General features: G+C 37.5%; 1 protein-coding gene across 8 annotated transcripts in view; it reads left to right on the top strand.

Moving 5' to 3' along the window:
- The window catches only part of CNTN4 (contactin 4), a 950,427-nt gene that overhangs the window by 411,644 nt on the left and 520,458 nt on the right, over positions 1 to 18,325 (top strand). The window contains exon 1 of one of the 8 annotated variants that reach the window (XM_082345355.1): positions 746 to 1,041. The exons of the other annotated variants lie outside the window; for them this stretch is intronic. The gene's annotated coding sequence lies outside the window, so the exon portion shown is untranslated. Of the gene's footprint in view, positions 1 to 745; positions 1,042 to 18,325 lie in introns of those variants that run through there. 8 annotated transcript variants of the gene reach the window in all.

Here is an 18,325-nt window from a genome sequence, read left to right as displayed (position 1 = left end):
TTTATTTTGTGGCTCTCTCCTGCTAATAAGAAATGCAGAAACAGGAAAGTTTCTCTTGTTTTTCAGTTGCATCCTATTTAGAAACTTTGCCAGGGGTGGGGGTAACTATTAGGAATATTTGCAAACATAAAGTATATGTCTCTTTTTTCATTCTGAGGGATGGTATTGAAAAATAAGAGCCTATGTTTAGCCCATTTTTGCTTTTGAATGCACTACTTTTTATGGAGATGTGAAATTTTAAAAAGCAAAAATTATCAGTTCAGCTCTGGGTTCATTTATCTTTCATATGTCTCCAAATGCAACCTATCAAATTAGTACTTGTTATCTATGCAAGATGAATTCATCTTAAAAATGGTATTAGAAATTAATATTGTTAATAATGTTTGCATGGTGTCTTTCAAATGATCAATGGCTTAGTGAAATTAAAGATCGTTATCACTGTGGAAAAGGATATACGGATTTTTGGTCTGGGTTTCCCCTAACCTAAATATAAACCACACTTTTCTTCCTGGATTGAAAGTAGGATAATTGAGCTGCTGTAAGAATAGAATTTGAATATAAGAGGCTTTAACCACTTGAACCAATGGCCAGAGCTGAGGTGGACCAAAGTGAACTTCAAATCATTCCTATCTGCAAAGGGGAATCGAAGTGCCCTCGTTGAGCTTGAGTCCATGGAGCCAGAGGATCCCGCAGTTTCCGGAGTGGAAATACAATTTTTCTGAATAGGCAGTAAGTTTCAAAGCAGAGAGAAACCACAGGCTGTGAAGTATCAAAGTGTCTCACTGGTGAGGACAGAGGATGTTCTCATTAGATTTGGTTGAGGGGAATGATGCAAGGGGGAGAAGACTCAAAATAGATGGCAGTGTACATGAGCACAGGCATTTTCAGAGCTTGAGGTTTGGAGGAGAAAAGTTAACAAACCAATAAAGAGCGCTTAACATCTGGCAAGATGAAGAAAAAGGAGAATGGCCGTGGTACCTCTGGGTAGCCAACAGTCCCAGGGCTGCTGTGCTTGAGGAGAATTCTGTTCTCTGGAAAAAAGTAAGTGTGTTTAAGGGTCTGAAATATGGAAATCTGAAATAATGGCAAGTGGATTTGATGGTTAGTTACATTTCCCCTAAGCAAAAAATTGGCCTCATGCCTTCTTCCCAAACTGAGCTGACTTGTGTGAGTGATGGTTACTGAGGAAGTCTCAGCTATATTTTAAATAATAGTTTGTGTTTTTCTAACTAGTGCAAGTATGTGATCTCGCACAGGTGTGATCTTATTTAAAATGATGTAAGGAACAGAAATAGAAGTAGTTAAGGTCCAGTGATTTTTGTACAATCATTTGTTTTGTGTCTAAATAATTTAGTACGTGCTGTTTTCTTTTGAATTTCAATTTTGTGTGTGACTCCTGAATTCTTCTATATATATGTGTGTGTATATATACACATATATATGTATATGTGTGTGTGTGTGTGTGTGTGTATGTATATATTTAGCAGGAACTTTTGCCCTTTGTAGAGAAGTATTCTTCTGAAGTAGTTAAGTTTGACTTCTTTTTTTCCATTCAAACATTTAGAAATGTCAACTCCTGTGATGTTAAACAGTTTTTTTTTGCGGCTGGTCCCCTCAAAGATCCAAGAGGTATTTGCAAGATTTATAGTGTGCTCCTATTATTTAGAAATATTTTAACTATTTAATAAAAATTGGGACACTGTCTCCTCAGTTATGCTTAATCTGTAGAAAAGGGGATTGGATGCTTCAGGGGTTAGTTTAGGGTCTGGTCATTTGACAGATGGGGAGGCCAGATGGGTGTTACATATACCTTGTAACAGGGGCTTTTAAAGTCATGGTGATTTGATTGGCCTTCAAAATAAATTTTAACTGCTATAAAAGATGATAAAAGAAAAGCCTTGCATTTTGTATGTAAAAAGAGTTTGTCTCTCTATGCGTTTGCAAGCGTGAGTACAAATCCACCAAACGAGCCCTGTAGATAATTTCCAGGCTGTTCCCAGTTCAGGGCTCCCTCAGCATCCAGAAGCTGCTAGAGTTGAACAAAGTAAAGAATCCTGTGAGAAGGGACACAGCAAGAGAGAAAAGCCCCCTGGCAGCTGTGCTTTGGGCCCTTGGCTCACTGTCATGTCTGTCCCAGAGCTGCTGGGCTAAGCACAGGGGAACGTCACAGCATCGTCAGCAGCATTTGTCAGCAGGTCCCTTTTGCATACAGACCGCACCCTATCCCTGCTTGATGGGTTGCACCCGCAAATGTGAGGCGAAGCAGGACGTTCTGTAAACTCTTTCCACGAGACGTTCAAAAGTGAATCTGGTTGAATGGAAAAAGCATGACTTTAAAAAATTGGGGGATGATTTTAAATGTTAGTAAACCTCGACTCTGCAATATCAGTGTCTGCTCCTTAGGTTTTCACCTGGCCCAGCAGACGCTTAAGTTAACCTCTTTTCAGCTGCTGTGCAAGCTCTAACAAGGCACTTCGCCTCTCTGTGCATCAGTATCCCCTGTAAAATGGTATGATTTCTAAGATACTCTCTAGGTTAGGAAAATCCATGATCTCATGACACCTCATCCTAGCCTCTCACTCACTCCTGATAGCCCTTCAGATTGCCTCGGGACTGGGCAAAATGTGATATAATTGTCATCCAAAACAAATTGGATTCTTGTTTTTCTTTCTTCCTCCTTTTCTTCCCTTCCCCTCCCTCCCTCCCTCCCTTCCTTCCTCCATCCCTCTATTCTTCCCTCCGTCCCTCCCTCCGTTCCTTCCTTCCTTCCTTCCTTCCTTCCTTCCTTCCTTCCTTCCTTCCTTCTTTTTTCTATCTCCACTCCCTCTCTTTCTACCCTGTCCCTGGTTCCCTTTTTTCCTGCCTCCCTTCTCTGTTTTTTCATTAGTGACTTATTCTAAAGTCAAACAGAAACAAGGTTAGGATCGCCTGTTCTTTTGCGTAAGTTGTTTGTCTGTCACCTTTTCTTATGAGAGGTCATTGAGGTATAATTGATACACTGATACACTGCTCTGTTGTGTATTATGTTTAATTAGTCCTAGGCAGGTGTGTGCAGAAAGCACACTGAAAGTTATGGGTGTGTATATATGTGTGTGTAGATTTCCCATGTTAATTTTTAAAGTAAGAGAATAATTTATCTTATATTCTAAATTGAAGGTGACTAAGCAGGATTCATCCTAATGTATTCAGCTGACAACATGTAATTTAAAAATAAAACAAAAACAAAATTTCACAAATGAGAATCCACTTCAGTTTTGCAGGATATTAAAGAGCTTGATTTTTAAAAAGGGAAAAAATGTTCACCAAAGGATTTTATTTTTCCATGAAAAATGACAGTCTTGTTAAATGGTATGGAAAATAAAAAGCCATAAATGATTTTAGTATGAAATATATACCTGACAGCATAATCATGTGGGCAACTTTGTAGCATCCAAGAGCGTTAAAAGAAAAATACCTCATGGAAAATTTTCTTCGTTCTATGTTTACTGTAATCTCAGAACTGTTCATTACGAGATAAGACTGTCAGTTAAAAAATCGACAAATGAAGTTACTGAACCATCACTAATGATTCTGGGGCTTTTTGATGTACTCATACCCAATTGTGAGTAAATTTTGTTTGATCACCTTCGCTACAAGTACTGGAAGAAGCTAAATTAATTTCAGAATTGATATTTGTAATACAAGGATGACTGTTTTTTGTTTCTTTCACTTGTAAATGAAATGAGCATACACATTGACTGAATAGCTAGACTGGCACAAAATAATTGCAGGCTAATATTCTACTTAACACTTGACAACATTTATATATATATATATATATATCTTAACATCCAGTGTGTGTACTATGAGATGGATTTTAAGTGACCATTCGATGACATTAATAGCTTGGATGGGCTTTGCTGCTTATTCCAGAAAAAGGTAGTGTTAGGACAGCTTTTAAATATAAGTTGGAATATTAATTTTTCTCTCAAGTTTTACTATTAGGAAATCTCTGTCTATGTGGCTTATTTTGAATATTAATGTTATTCCTTATTGAACTCATAGACTGTATTTGATGTGATCCATGCAGAGTATAAAATTAATTTTCCAAATCTCATAAAATTGGGTAGATATCCTGACTTTTTAGGTGGCGGGCCCTGTAATAAGTAGAATCAGTAACGTGGAATATTTCCTCAGCTTTATAGTTGTGCATCGTTCCATGACCAAAATGATTTTGTACTTAAGTACTATTTCTATGCAAAAAATATTCTGGTGACAGATATGTCTGATAATTTGTGGCTCTCAAATCCCTGATTATAAAGTTACCAGGCAGCCTCAGGGGCACTACTTTTGGTTTTAAACCAGTGGATCTGATGACTTGAGATGTTCAATTCAGTATCACTTAGTTAATAGCTCCAGTGGTTTATCAGACTGTTTTACTGTGTAGTTAAAAAGTAAAGTTGTAAATCAGTCTCAGACGTGGCAGTAGGTTTTGTTCATGGTTTCCTGTCTTTGCTTATATTCCAATGTAGGAATGAGTCTTTCTGCATATCAGCATGAAATTTCTCTGTTGTTTCTAGGAAGGACCAGGATGATTTAATATTGAGGGGAGCATATCAGAAGGAGCTGCAAGGGAATAAACTATTTCTGTGGTTAGATATAAAATGCAGAGCAACAGATTCTGAGGCTATGACAGAACTTAGAGAAGCTGACTGTGCCACACATTCGGCAAAGGGGACTCGAGGAGGGAGATTTAAGGCTTGCCAGAAGGAAACCCTATATCAAGAGATAGAAATTTGAGTGCTCTGCAAAAAACAAAAAACAAACAAAAAAAAACAACGTAAATAAGGAAAGAGGGTATTGTGATGAGTGAGTGAAAAAATACCAAGTGTCAGGGCACTGGGACTAATTCCAAATTAATTGGCATAGGTATTGCTAAGTTACTGTGCAAATGATTCAGAAATTTAAATCAGTGAGGAGATACAGAGAAAAAGGAATGCCTTTGGCTCTTAACTGTCCAAACAAGTTTTAAAAATAGAATTATCGTAAATGGAGTGTGTACTGTGGCATCAGTGTGAATCGTCTTACTTAGTGAGGGCTTCTGGAATAGCGTATATGGGTATCATGTTTCATGTGGTAAGTATTCATAAACATTGTGTAGCTGTCCATACAGGTTGCTAGTGTATTGTCTTGATTCTTCTATCAGTTTTTGTGTTTCTGATCTCCCCCCCACCCACACACCCGCTCACCATTTATGTGTATGACCTCAAAGAGTACCAGGAGAGGTGACCAGGAAGTTTTAGGAGTTGGATTTTATTAAATCACTTCAACCGCTCACAAGTGAATTTAACGTTCTTATTGTGGGGCATGATGCACCATGATATGGAAGGACTTCTTTTTTTTTTTTTTTTTTTTTTTATAGCTACTTTATTTATTTATTTATTTTATTATTATTATTATTTTTTTTTACTGTGTTGGGTCTTCAGTTCGTGCGAGGGCTTTCTCCAGTTGCGGCAAGTGGGGGCCACTCTTCATCGCGGTGCGGGGACCGCTCTTCATCACGGTGCGCGGGCCTCTCACTATCGCGGCCTCTCTTGTTGCGGAGCACAGGCTCCAGACGCGCAGGCTCAGTAGTTGTGGCTCACGGGCCCAGTCGCTCCGCGGCATGCGGGATCTTCCCAGACCAGGGCCCGAACCCGTGTCCCCTGCATTGGCAGGCAGACCCTCAACCACTGCGCCACCAGGGAAGCCCTGGAAGGACTTCTTGAAATCATTTCACCTCACTTTTCCTCTACTAAGCATCGTATCCAGAGTAAAATGTTTAGGTCTCTGGAGCAGTCAGATAAATGCCCTTTTCTACCGGACAAGAGCCTCTAAATGAGTCACGTCACTAATTATACACAGTCATTTGCAAGAACTTTGCCTCGTGCTGCTTAGAATTCCATGCATTTGTGCACCTTTCAGGTTGGTAGGCATGATGCTCGACCCCGGGTGGGGAAACAAGCACCATCTCCCAGAAGAGAACAAATCATGTGTTCAAACATGGTCTCTGGCATCTTTATGATGTGTGTGTTAACTGTGAATCTGGTAATTTAAGGTGTGTGACTCTTCCTCCCATCCAGCTGTCTGGCTGTGTGCTGAGAGCAAAGAAAAGCAGCAGATTTAGACACAGTCCTTCCCTGGAGTCCCCCCTCTACCTCTCCCTGCAGGAATCCGCCAGGGTATTCAGTGGATTGCTGTCGTTAACCTCTCCTGTAGTATTATATTTCTTGTTGAAAGGACCTTTTGTGGCATGCGAGTACCTCTAAGAGATGTGAAAGCTTTAAAAATGACTTTACTTTTAAACATGCTTACCTAAATTATTAGGAGAAAAACAGTTTCTCAGCTAAGTGGTGTGTGTGCATGTCTGTGTGTGTGTGTGTGTGTGTGTGTGTGTGTATACAACAAAGCTAAAATCTGCAAATTTTTGATGTTCATCAAGGGGTATGGCTGAATGATACATTGGTTACAGTGGTATTTTTTCCCAAATTAATTTCATAACACATGAGTAATGTTCAAGATATTCATGTAAAATGATAGACTAAAATATTTCCCTTGGGAAACATTCTTGAGTTTGTATTTGAAGGTATTCAATATCAAAATTATCTGAAAGATAGAGTTAGGAACCTGTTTGAAAGCCTGGCTAAGACTCTGATAATTTCTCTAAAATATCCATTTTGTAAACTTTGGGCTCCACATGGCAGTTTTTCCCAGAGTGTGAAGCAAATACCGCTGATGGAATGTCTGATGACTTTAGGATATAGATAGATACTTTTAATGGATATGTTAAAAGAAAAAAATATGTAACTAGGAACTAAGATATATTATTTTACAGATATAATTGCTTAGGGCAAGGCTACATTGATAAACTGTTTTTCTAAAAGTATTTTTGATTAACACGTTTAGAAGGCATTCTCGTATGTAGCAGAACGTGTAATGGGGACATGCAGGTGACCCTGTCATAGGTCAAGAATGGCCACCCTCACAAATGGGGAAACAGTGACAAGAATCCATGGAATGTTAAGTCTGGAAATGTTCTACAGATTGTCTTGTCTGATTCTCTTCTATTAGGGCTAGGGGCTTATCTAAAATAGTAAGTAGTGTGACTAGGGATAGAGCGTAGAATTTCCAGAACACCATGGTGCTCTTTCTCTGGCAAGAGAGTAACCCTTGAATTGCTCTCTAGATTCTATGATCATGCCATAATACTAGAAAGCTACTGAGAGCCAGAAAGCCCAAAGAAAGGGCCTGTTGATACCAGGCTGAAAACATAAATGAGTGAGGTAGACCAGATGTCAGAAAATAGAGCCTCCACAGGGTTGGCTGAGGACAGTGCATAAGCATCTCTCTTTAGTGCCATGTAGGATTGTGTGCTCAGTGTTGCTACACGTCACCCATGTTAAATACCTCTATTTATTTTTTCAGTGTTTCAAAGCTAGAGACAGCTTTCAAATCTATACTCATAGTTTACATCCTCTAGTATAAGTTATTCTATGCACTTTTAGAAAGGAATTTAAGGGGAGACTAGAACAAAACATGTTAGGATTCCTACAAAGCTTCTTTAGATCCTAATATGTCTCCAAATTGTCAATTTGTAGGGGTCAGATTTAAGAACTCATTATTTTACAGGTATAAGTATGGTGTTAATCACACACAATTCAATAAATAAATAGATCTAATATACCTGTTATTCAGTTTGATAGACTACAATTACAGTGACTGGTTTTACTAACATGTAATTTTTGTATTTAAATTTGGCACTAACGTTGCCAAACATGATTTACACTACTATTGAAAGGGATACGTTGATGATTATTTCCTTTTAAAAAAAAAAAAAAAAACTTTGCACAGACACAGAGTACGTATCTAATCAGGCAGGTAGAGGAAACCTGCAGATGCTTCTGTCACATCTGCATTATGTGAGATTAGACACATCACATTGCATTAGAAAAGATGGTCTAATTTTCACTTGTTTTTCACCTCAAGGACACAGCCTATATGCTATGTAGTTTTACAACAGACGTTTTGCAGGTTGTATCTGCTAAAGGAACACAATGCTTTGATGTTTAGGCATTCACATTTTTCTTGCTTACTGTGCAGCTGACAGAATCAGCAGGTGGGCCCATCTTCATGATTGCTAACCTAGTTCATTCATTCATTCATTCATTTTAACATTATTTATCTACTATTTACCTCATTCTGCTCTAGGGTGTAGGGATACGGCAATGAATAAAACACACAGAAAGTTGCTGTCCTTATCAAAGTGTGCCCATTCTCACTGGGCAAAATCTGTGAAGAAGAGGGAAGAAGAGGTTCTGTAGGCTATGCTGGGGACCTTGGTGGCTTTTCTTTGAGTCTCCACTGCCTCCTTTTGCTCTTCTGGCTCATTTCTCCAGCTAAAAGTACTTCTGTGGTATTTAAATTGATCCTATACAGGCCATATGAAGTAAAGGAACAAAACAATTTTCTGGATGTTTTTGTGAACTCAGAATTATGTTGGCCTAAAATAGCTGAATCACTGAAGCAGACTTCTTGTTTGTACGTTTGCTTGAGAGTAGCATTTTGTAATAAGGCACCCAAGTTGCGAAGGCAGACCTTCCCCTCTTTTCACTTCTGTGAATAAAGCTGGACTTCTATCTACCCAACAAGTCACTCGTTTCTTGGGTGTTTCCTTTCCACCTGCCTTAAATGATGGAGTCGATCGAATTGACTAATTTGAAACCTATTTATAACTATATTTATACCATTGGTATGGGTACAGCCATCCCTCCCTGAGACATGGTCTTAAGCAGAGTTGAATTGATATGTGAGGAAACATTTTGGAACAAGATGTTTTTATAACTGCAAAGTGCTATTAGTATTAAAGATAATAATTAGGAAGTAAATATTATGCCAACTAAGTGAAAAGGGGCTCAGTGCACTATTTCATTTCAGTGTGTAAAATGAAAATAGGTACTAGAATATATAGTGCCTGTCTGCCTTATCAATTCTTTCCCCAAGGCTATTGACTTTTCTCTCCCTTTTAACTTCCCTTTGGTAACCTGGGAGCTTACCTAAGTTTTGAAGTAGCCAGTTAGAGGGATTTACTGAGGAGATGACAGCTTTGTCTTTTTTCTGAGGGCTGAACACTCTTCAGTGATTAATTGTGTGGGCATCTGATGTCATTTTTTTTTTCAGAGGCACAGAAGTAGTAGTGCTTCAATCACCACAGAACGTTGTCTCTGAGCTTTGGTACAGTGGTCCTGACCTCGTGTGATCCTAGGAAGTGATGAGCTGGATGATTCTTAATGTTAAGAGCCTAAAGGCTCAATGGCTTTCCAAATCTGCTTCCTTAATTAAACACAGAGCACTCAAGGGTTTATTTTTACCATTACCAGGCAGGCAAATCCTCTACAGACATCATTGAATTGGGTATGCATGTGGCCTGCCTAAGCAGTTGTTGTATACATGAAATATGTCACTGGCCAGTTCAAAGCATATTGCATTACCTGCCGGCACAATACAAGCCCCTTCCTTTTCATCATCTAGAAACACCACCTTCTTAGGCAAAGTCACATTTGTGTAAGCATCAACCTCAAATTGCCTCAGCATCAAAGTGATGTAGTATTTTAAAGATCTGTACTCAGTATTAACAAGCGTTTCATTTTCCATAGAGACTCTAACAAATGATGTAGTCTTAGATGTCAATTGATTTAGAATATCTCTTAACCTGCCCTCAGTGTTAAGGCTTTAGCGTAGTTGTCACATGAGAAATCTGATGTTTTGAACTTTTAGTTAATTTAACAATACAGTATGTATTGTGTTGCATTACATTTCTTTTCTCATGTCAGTATTACTTAATAGCTGTAACTAGTAAGAAATGAATTGTTTCCATGGCCCAAGAATCCAAACATTGAATAGTGACACGAGTGGTAAAATAGCGTGGACAGTGCTTTTCAGACATTAAAGTACGAAAATGCAGATTCTGATTCAGCAGGACTGGAGTGAGGCTTGAAATCTGAATTTATAAATAGCTCCCAAATGATACCAGTGTTGGGGGTGGTCTGCATTGCATTTGAATAATAAGAGTAAAGACCAGTTTGAACTCCTCCTTCCACCCACACTGAATTTTATAACTAAGGAATTCTTTCTTGGGCATCTTTTTATCACTGTATTGTTATTTGAAATCAGAAAAGAAAATGTATTAGATCAACAAGTCTATCAACCTGTCAAGTTAAAAGTTTTTGCCTCGGGCTTCCCTGGTGGTGCAGTGGTTGAGAACCTGCCTGCCAATGCAGGGGACATGGGTTCGAGCCCTGGTCTGGGAAGATCCCACATGCCGCGGAGCAACTAGGCCCGTGAGCCACAATTACTGAGCCTGTGCGTCTGGAGCCTGTACTCCGCAACAAGGCCGCGATAATGAGAGGCCTGCGCACCGCGATGAAGAATGGCCCCCACTTGCCGCAACTAGAGAAAGCCCTCGCACAGAAACGAAGACCCAACACAGCCATAAATAAATAAATAAACCCAAAGTTTAAAAAAAAAAAAAAAAATTTGCCTCATTTTACGTTACACTGCTTTACGCCCTAAATCTTTGCTTTCCATCCTAAATTGATCTGATGCATCTTTCCCTGACACCCAAGTCTTGTGGTTAGTTATTTAAAGACATGTGAAGTGAAATATTTTGAATGCTTTATCTGGGATAGATGCTCTCTCCAGAACCATAGGAATTGAGATGTATACTGGAGACAGGACAGATATACTCCATAGGGCATATTCTGAAATATTATAAATGATACTACTGTTTCCCTTTGATCCTACCATTTATGAAAGTAAAATGTGGGCTTTTCCAATATAGGCATTGTCTAGTTTCTTATACAGTGTTCATTTCCCCTTGGTAACATTGCATATTATGTTGCCGCTAGTGGTGACAACGGTCGGGAAAGCAAGAGGCCTTTCTTTTTTAAACTTTTCTCTATATATGACATGGTGACAGCTGTCATGGGAATGGGGAAAGATAGAACAATTTTTCAGAGTCCGTCAAATGAAGGGACATTCATTGCTGCAACTTAATGGAAGTTGCTTCATTGTGACATGTGTCAGAGTCTTTGTGATGCAAGTGTGGAAGGATCTTTTCTGAAAGATTTATGCCTCAGGACTGGATTTGAGCTGAAGGGACACGACCTTGGCTTTGAACGTACAAAAGGTTACCCCTGTAATAAAATCCAGAGTCATATGAAGAGGTTTTCAGATCAGGAAGGCAACAGAGAGTAAACAACAGCATGGGGATTGTCTCCAAGAGGTGCAAATATCATGACCAGTGTAGGTCTCCTAACCCTTATTTTACCCAGAGTTCTCACGTAATAGGTGGATATTTAGGTAGTCATCTGAGTACTTAGAAATCAAGGTGAATAACTACCTTTTTCAACTTTCATCAAAGCAATTCTCCTTTTATAAATTAAAAAAAAAAACATTTCTCTATTTTAAAAGATTTCTGTTGTTAAAACCCACTGTGAATGTCTGACCTTATTGAAAAGACTGTGAAAATTAGAAAGAAAAAATTCTCAACCAGATATTTTTTAAAGAGCTTTATTGAGTTATTCATTCATAATCCATATAATTAGCACATTTAGGAAGTACAATTCAGTGTTCTCAGCATATTCAAAGGATTGTTCAGCCATCACCAGAATCAATTTTAGAACACAGCTGGCCCATGACCAGTGTGAGGGTTAGGGGTGCTAACCCTCCATGCAGTTGAAAATTTGCATATAACTTGTAGTTGGTTCTTTGTATCCAAGGATCCACATCCGTGGATTCAACCAACAGTGGATCGTAAAGTGTTGTAGTATTACTATTGAAAAAACTCTGAGTACAAGTGGACCCACACAGTTCAAACCCATTTTGCTCAAGGGTCAACTCTATATTCATCATTCCATAAAGAAACCCTATACCTATTAGCAGCCACTCCTCATTTCTCCTAAACCCTCTCCTAGTCCTAATCTACTTTCTGTCTCTATGGTTTTGCCTATCCTGGATATTTCATATGTAAGGAATTATACAATATGTGATTTTTTGTGACTGACTTCTTTCACTTTGCATCGTGATTTAAAGGTTTATCCATGTTGTAGCATGTGTCAGCACTTCATTCTTCTTATGGCCCAGTAATATTCCATTGCATGGATATACCACATTTTATTTATCCATTCTTCAGTTAATGGGCATTTGGGTTGTTTTAACATTTTTGCCTATTGTAAATAATGCTTATATGAACATTTGACTACAGTTTTTGTGTGGACGTACACCTGGGAGTGTCATTTTGGGGTCCAAACTGAAGATTTTTAACTAATATGTTTAAACTTCATCAACCCTGAAATATGGTGAAGTTTTAAAGGTAATATGTTAAATGCTATAAAGTAAAATTCTTTCTCAATGAATCGTTTTACTCATCTAAACTACCTCTTCAGTGTTTTACTCTCTAGAAAATAAGTATCTCCTAAAGCTTTAGTCCTTCTCCTCCAAACTCAATAGTGGCACACCATCCAATGATTAAGGATTTGAATACAAGACAAGAAGTTAAATTTTCTATAAAAAACGAAACAAAGAATATGTCCTTTCCTCTTATTAAGAGCAAGATACATGCAACTTGGATATGGTATATTGATAAACAAGTTTAGTTAGTATATCAGGGGAAAAAATCTAATTGAATCCCAGCTCAGGCTTTTGGGGGCTTAGAATATTTGCATGGCAATAAAGAAAACTGTGGATGGGCTTTGTCAACCAGTCTGTAAAACCCAAAAGTTATAGATGCAAAAAGGTATCAAGCTTGTATTTTCTCATCCTGGGAAGTGCCAGTCAAGACTGTAAAGCATGCCCATATTGGAAATAGATCTTTACTATCATTGAATGTGATGACCGGTATCAGAACACCTATTTGAAAGGAGGCTGAATGAATGCACTGGGGAGAGTGATTTTATTCATGCAGTGTGCACCTTGGAAGGCTGTTTGGATTGCATTTGATTACCACTCCTGTGTATTTGATGTTTTGCAGGTATTCTACTGGGACTACCTTTTCTTTTTCCAATTGAAAATAGGTTAGAGGAAGGATATAAACATGTTAGTGTTCTGAAAGGAAAAAAATAAATATAAGATACTGCCACTGCCACAAAATTATCTTCCTTGACCTGAATGATGAAAGAGTGCAAAAAAGCAACTGACTAAATCTTATTTAGTAAATTGAACATTGTCAGTAGATGTTTAGTCAAAAACATCTTAAAATTCATATATGTCTGTAAAAGTCATGTATGTAATCTTCATTCAGTGTGTTCCAAAATCAAACATGCAAGTATTTTACTTAAAATACAAGTTACTGACATGTCTTTATTGTACATGATTTAATGTTGTTGAACACCAAGCACAAATATACATTGGTTTGTATTTTGCAAAGCTTGTCACTAATGTTTTATTTGCTTTTCATCTTGGCGAGGCCAAGGTTTTCCATTTAATAAGTGTCATTACTAACAAGTGATCTGGAACAGAATCAGTATCGAGTGTCTACTTTCTAAAAGGATTGAAAATATGTATTTAGAGGTGAATATGACAGATACACTGTGTAATGAAGGAAATGGTTGAGCAATATCATTCAATTCTTTTTTAGCAGTGATGGAATATATGTACAATGTCACATGGAAATAGAAATTAACATTATACCGCCACCCCTGTTGCTACTCCAAATAATGGTCTTAAGACAGGTTTCTTACAATGTGACTTACAAGTCAATTAAGTACGTCAGTTAAGAATGAGAGCCAGCACAAGACAAAACTGTGCAGTATATACTGTTGATTTTAGTGAAGTTTTCCTTTATACTCTCACCCACACCTTTGACAAATTTTACCCATGCCTGGAACTCTGGTTCTCTTCATTACTCAGCCCTCATGCCCTTTTCCCCTCCCAACACTCTCCTTTCTCTCCAATTTCTCAGTTCTCTACCAAAACATATTCTTAGAGAGACTGAGAGTACTCCATTCCAGTAGTTCTTATAATTCTTAGAGTTTGGAGGAGTAAAAAGAGCTGATGTTTCACAGTATGTCAGATAGTTTCTTCTGGGTCTTTTGACAAATCCTTTATATGGCTACAATTTTCATACTTGGAAAAGACATATCAAAGTCAGAGTCATTCCTAGTATCTGTACTTTTTAAAAATCAAAGGTGTCCAAGTAGAAATTGACTACTGGAGGAAATACAATTTTATAAAAGCACCTTATTTTATTTATTATTTATTTTTATTTTTATTTATCCAGTTTATACATATTAGTGTACTTATGTCAATCCCAATCTCCCAATTCATCACACCAACACCCCCCGCAGACACTTTCCCCCTTGGTGTCCATATGTTTGTTCTCTATGTCTGTGTCTCTATTTCTGCCCTGCGAACTGGTTCACCGGTACCATTTTTCTAGGTTCCACATATATGCGTTAATATACGATATTTGTTTTTCTCTTTCTGACTTACTTCACTCTGTATGACAGTCTCTAGATGCATCCACATCTGTACAAATGACCCAATTTCATTCCTTTTATGGCTGAGTAATATTCCATTGTATATATGTACTACATCTTCTTTATCCATTTGTCTGTTGATGGGCATTTAGGTTGCTTCCATGTCTCGGCTGCAGTGAACATTGGGGTGCATGTGTCTTTCTGAATTATGGTTTTCTGTGGGTATACGCCCAGTAGTGGGATTGCTAGGTCATATGGTAATTCTATTTTTAGTTTTTTAAGGAACCTCCATACTGTCCTCCATAGTGGCTATATCAATTTACATTCTCAGCAACAGTGCAAGAGGGTTCCCTTTTCTCCACACCCTCTCCAGCATTTACTGTTTGTAGATTTCTTGATGATGGCCGTTCTGACTGGTGTGAGGTGATACCTCATTGTAGTTTTGATTTGCATTTCTCTAATGATTAGCGATGTTGAGCAGCTTTTCATGTGCTTCTTAGCGATCTGTATGTCTTCTTTGGAGAAATGTCTATTTAGGTCTTCTGCCCATTTTTTGATTGGGTTGTTTGTTTTTTTAATATTGAGCTGCATTGAGCTGTTTATATATTTTGGAAATTAATCCTTTATCCATTGATTCATTTGCAAATATTTTCTCCCATTCTGAGGGTTGTCTTTTCATCTTGTTTATGGCTTCCTTTGCTGTGCAAAAGCTTTGAAGTTTCATTAGGTCACATTTTTGTTTTTATTTCCATTACTGTAGGAGGTGGATCAAAAGAGATCTTGCTGTGATTCATGTCAGAGAATGTTCTTCCTATGTTTTCCTCTAAGAGTTTTATACTGTCTGGTCTTACATTTAGGTCTTTAATCCATTTTGAGTTTATTTTTATGTATGGTGTTAGGGAGTGTTCTAATTTCATTCTTTTACATGTGACTGTCCAGTTTTCCCAGCACCACTTATTGAAGAGACAGTCTTTTCTCCATTGTATATCCTTGCCTCCTTTGTCATAGATTAGTTGACCATAGGTGCGTGGGTTTATATCTGGGCTTTCTGTCCTGTTCCATTGATCTATGTTTCTGTTTTGGTGCCAGTACCATATTGTATTGATTACTGTAGCTTTGTAGCATAGTCTGAAGTCAGGGAGTCTGATTCCTCCAGCTCTGTTTTTCTTTTTCAAGATTGCTTTGGCTATTCATGGTCTTTTGTGTCTCCATACAAATTTTAAGATTTTTTTGTTCTAGTTCTGTAAAAAATGCCATTGGTAATTTTTATAGGGATTGCATTGAATCTGTAGATTGCTATTGGTAGTATAGTCATTTTCACAATATTGATTCTTCCCATCCAAGAACATGGTATATCTCTCCATCGGTTTGTGTCATCTTTGATTTCTTTCATCAGTGTCTTACAGTTTTCTGAGTACAGGCCTTTTACCTCCTTAGGTAGGTTTATTCCTAGTTATTTTATTCTTTTTGTTGCAATGGTGAGTGGGATTGTTTGCTTAATTTCTCTTTCATATCTTTCATAGTTAGTATATAGGAATGCAAGAGATTTCTGTGCATTAATTTTGTATCCTGAAACTTTATCAAATTCATTGATTAGCTCTAGTAGTTTTCTGGTGGCATCTTTAGAATTCTCTATGTATAGTATCATGTCATCTGCAAACAGTGGCAGTTTTACTTCTTCTTTTCCAATTTGTATTCCTTTTATTTCTTTTTCTTCTCTGATTGCTGTGGCTAGGACTTCCAAAACTACGTTGAATAACAGTGGCGAGAGTGGACATCCTTGTGTTGTTCCTGATCTTAGAGGAAATGCTTTCAGTTTTTCACCATTGAGAATGATGTTTGCTGTGGGTTTTTCATATATGGCGTTTATTATGTTGAGGTAGGATCCCTCTATGCCAACTTTCTGGAGAGTTTTTATCATAAATGAGTGTTGAATTTTGTCAAAAGCTTTTTCTGCATCTATTGAGGTGATCATATGGTTTTTCTCCTTCAACTTGTTAATATGGTTTATCACATTGATTGATTTGCATATACTGAAGGATCCTTGCATCCCTGGGATAAATCCCACTTGATCATGGTGTATGATCCTTTCAATGTGTTGTCGGATTCTGTTTGCTAGTATTTTGTTGAGGATTTTTGCATCTATGTTCATCAGTGATATTGGTCTGTAATTTTCTTTTTTTGTAGTATCTTTGTCTGGTTTTGGTATCAGGGTGATGGTGGCCTCATAGAATGAGTTTGGGAGTGTTCCTTTCTCTGAAATTTTTTGGAAGAGTTTGAGAAGGATGGGTGTTAGCTCTTCTCTAAGTGTTTGACAGAATTCACCTGTGAAGCCATCTAGTCCTGGAGTTTTGTTTGTTGGAAGATTTTTAATCACAGTTTCAATTTCATTACTTGTGATTTGTCTGTTCATATTTTCCATTTCTTCCTGGTTCAGTCTTGGAAGGTTATACCTTTCTAAGAATTTGTCCATTTCTTCCAGGTGTCCATTTTATTGGCATAGAGTTGCTTGTAGTAGTCTCTTAGGATGCTTTGTATTTCTGTGGTGTCTTTTGTAACATCTCCTTTTTCATTTCTAATTTTATTGATTTGAGTCCTCTCCCTCTTTTTCTTGATGAGTCCAGCTAAAGGTTTATCAATTTTGTTTATCTTCTGAAAGAACCAGCTTTTAGTTTTATTGATATTTGCTATTGTTTTCTTTGTTTCTATTTCATTATTTTTTGCTCTGATTTTTATGATTTCTTTCCTTCTACTAACTTTGGGTTTTGTTTGTTCTTCTTTTTCTGATTCCTTTAGGTGTAAGGTTAGATTGTTTATTTGAAATTTTTCTTGTATCTTGAGGTAGGCTTGTATTGCTATAAACTTCCCTCTTAGAACTGCTTTTGCTGCCTCCCATAGGTTTTGGATCGTCGTGTTTTCGTTGTCATTTGTCTCTAGGTATTTTTTGATTTCCTCTTTGATTTCTTCAGTGATCTCTTGGTTATTTAGTAATGCATTGTTTAGCCTCCATGTGTTTGTGTTTTTTACGTTTTTCTCCCTGTAACTGATTTCTAATCTCATAGCGTTGTGGTCGGAAAAGTTGCTTGATACGATTTCAATTTTCTTAAATTTACAGAGGCTTGATTTGTGACCCAAGATGTGATCTATCCCTTAATTTGTGACCCAAGATGTGAGAATGTTCTGTGCGCACTTGAGAAGAAAGTGTAATCTGCTGTTTTCGAATGGAATGTCCTATAAATATCAATTAAATCTATCTGTTCTATTGTGTCATTTAACACTTGTGTTTCCTTATTAATTTTCTGTTTGGATGATCTGTCCATTGGTGTAAGTGAAGTGTTAAAGTCCCTCACTATTACTGTGTTACTGTTGATTTCCTCTTTTATAGCTGTTAGCAGTTGCCTTATGTATTGAGGTGCTCCTGTGTTGGGTGCATATATATTTATAATTTTTATATCTTCTTCTTGGATTGATCCCTTGATCATTATGTAGTGTCATTCTTTGTCTCTTGTAACATTCTTCATTTTAAAGTCTATTTTATCTGATCTGAGTATTGATACTCCAGCTTTCTTTTGATTTCCATTTGCATGGAATATCTTTTTCCGTCCCCTCTCTTTCAGTCTGTATGTGTCCCTAAATCTGAAGTGGGTCTTTGTAGATAGCATATATATGGGTCTTGTTTTTGTATCCATTCAGCAAGGCTGTGTCTTTTGGTTGGAGCATTTAATCCATTCACGTTTAAGGTAATTATCGATATGTATGTTCCTATTACCATTTTCTTAATTGTTTTGGGTTTGTTTTTGTAGGTCCTTTTCTTCTCTTGTGTTTCCCACTTA

This window comes from Balaenoptera borealis, assembly GCF_965194805.1.
Source record: "Balaenoptera borealis genome assembly, chromosome: 12".
NCBI lineage: Eukaryota > Metazoa > Chordata > Mammalia > Artiodactyla > Balaenopteridae > Balaenoptera > Balaenoptera borealis.
The sequence above is the reverse complement of the archived record's forward strand: the minus strand, read 5'-3'. Positions and strand labels throughout refer to the sequence as shown.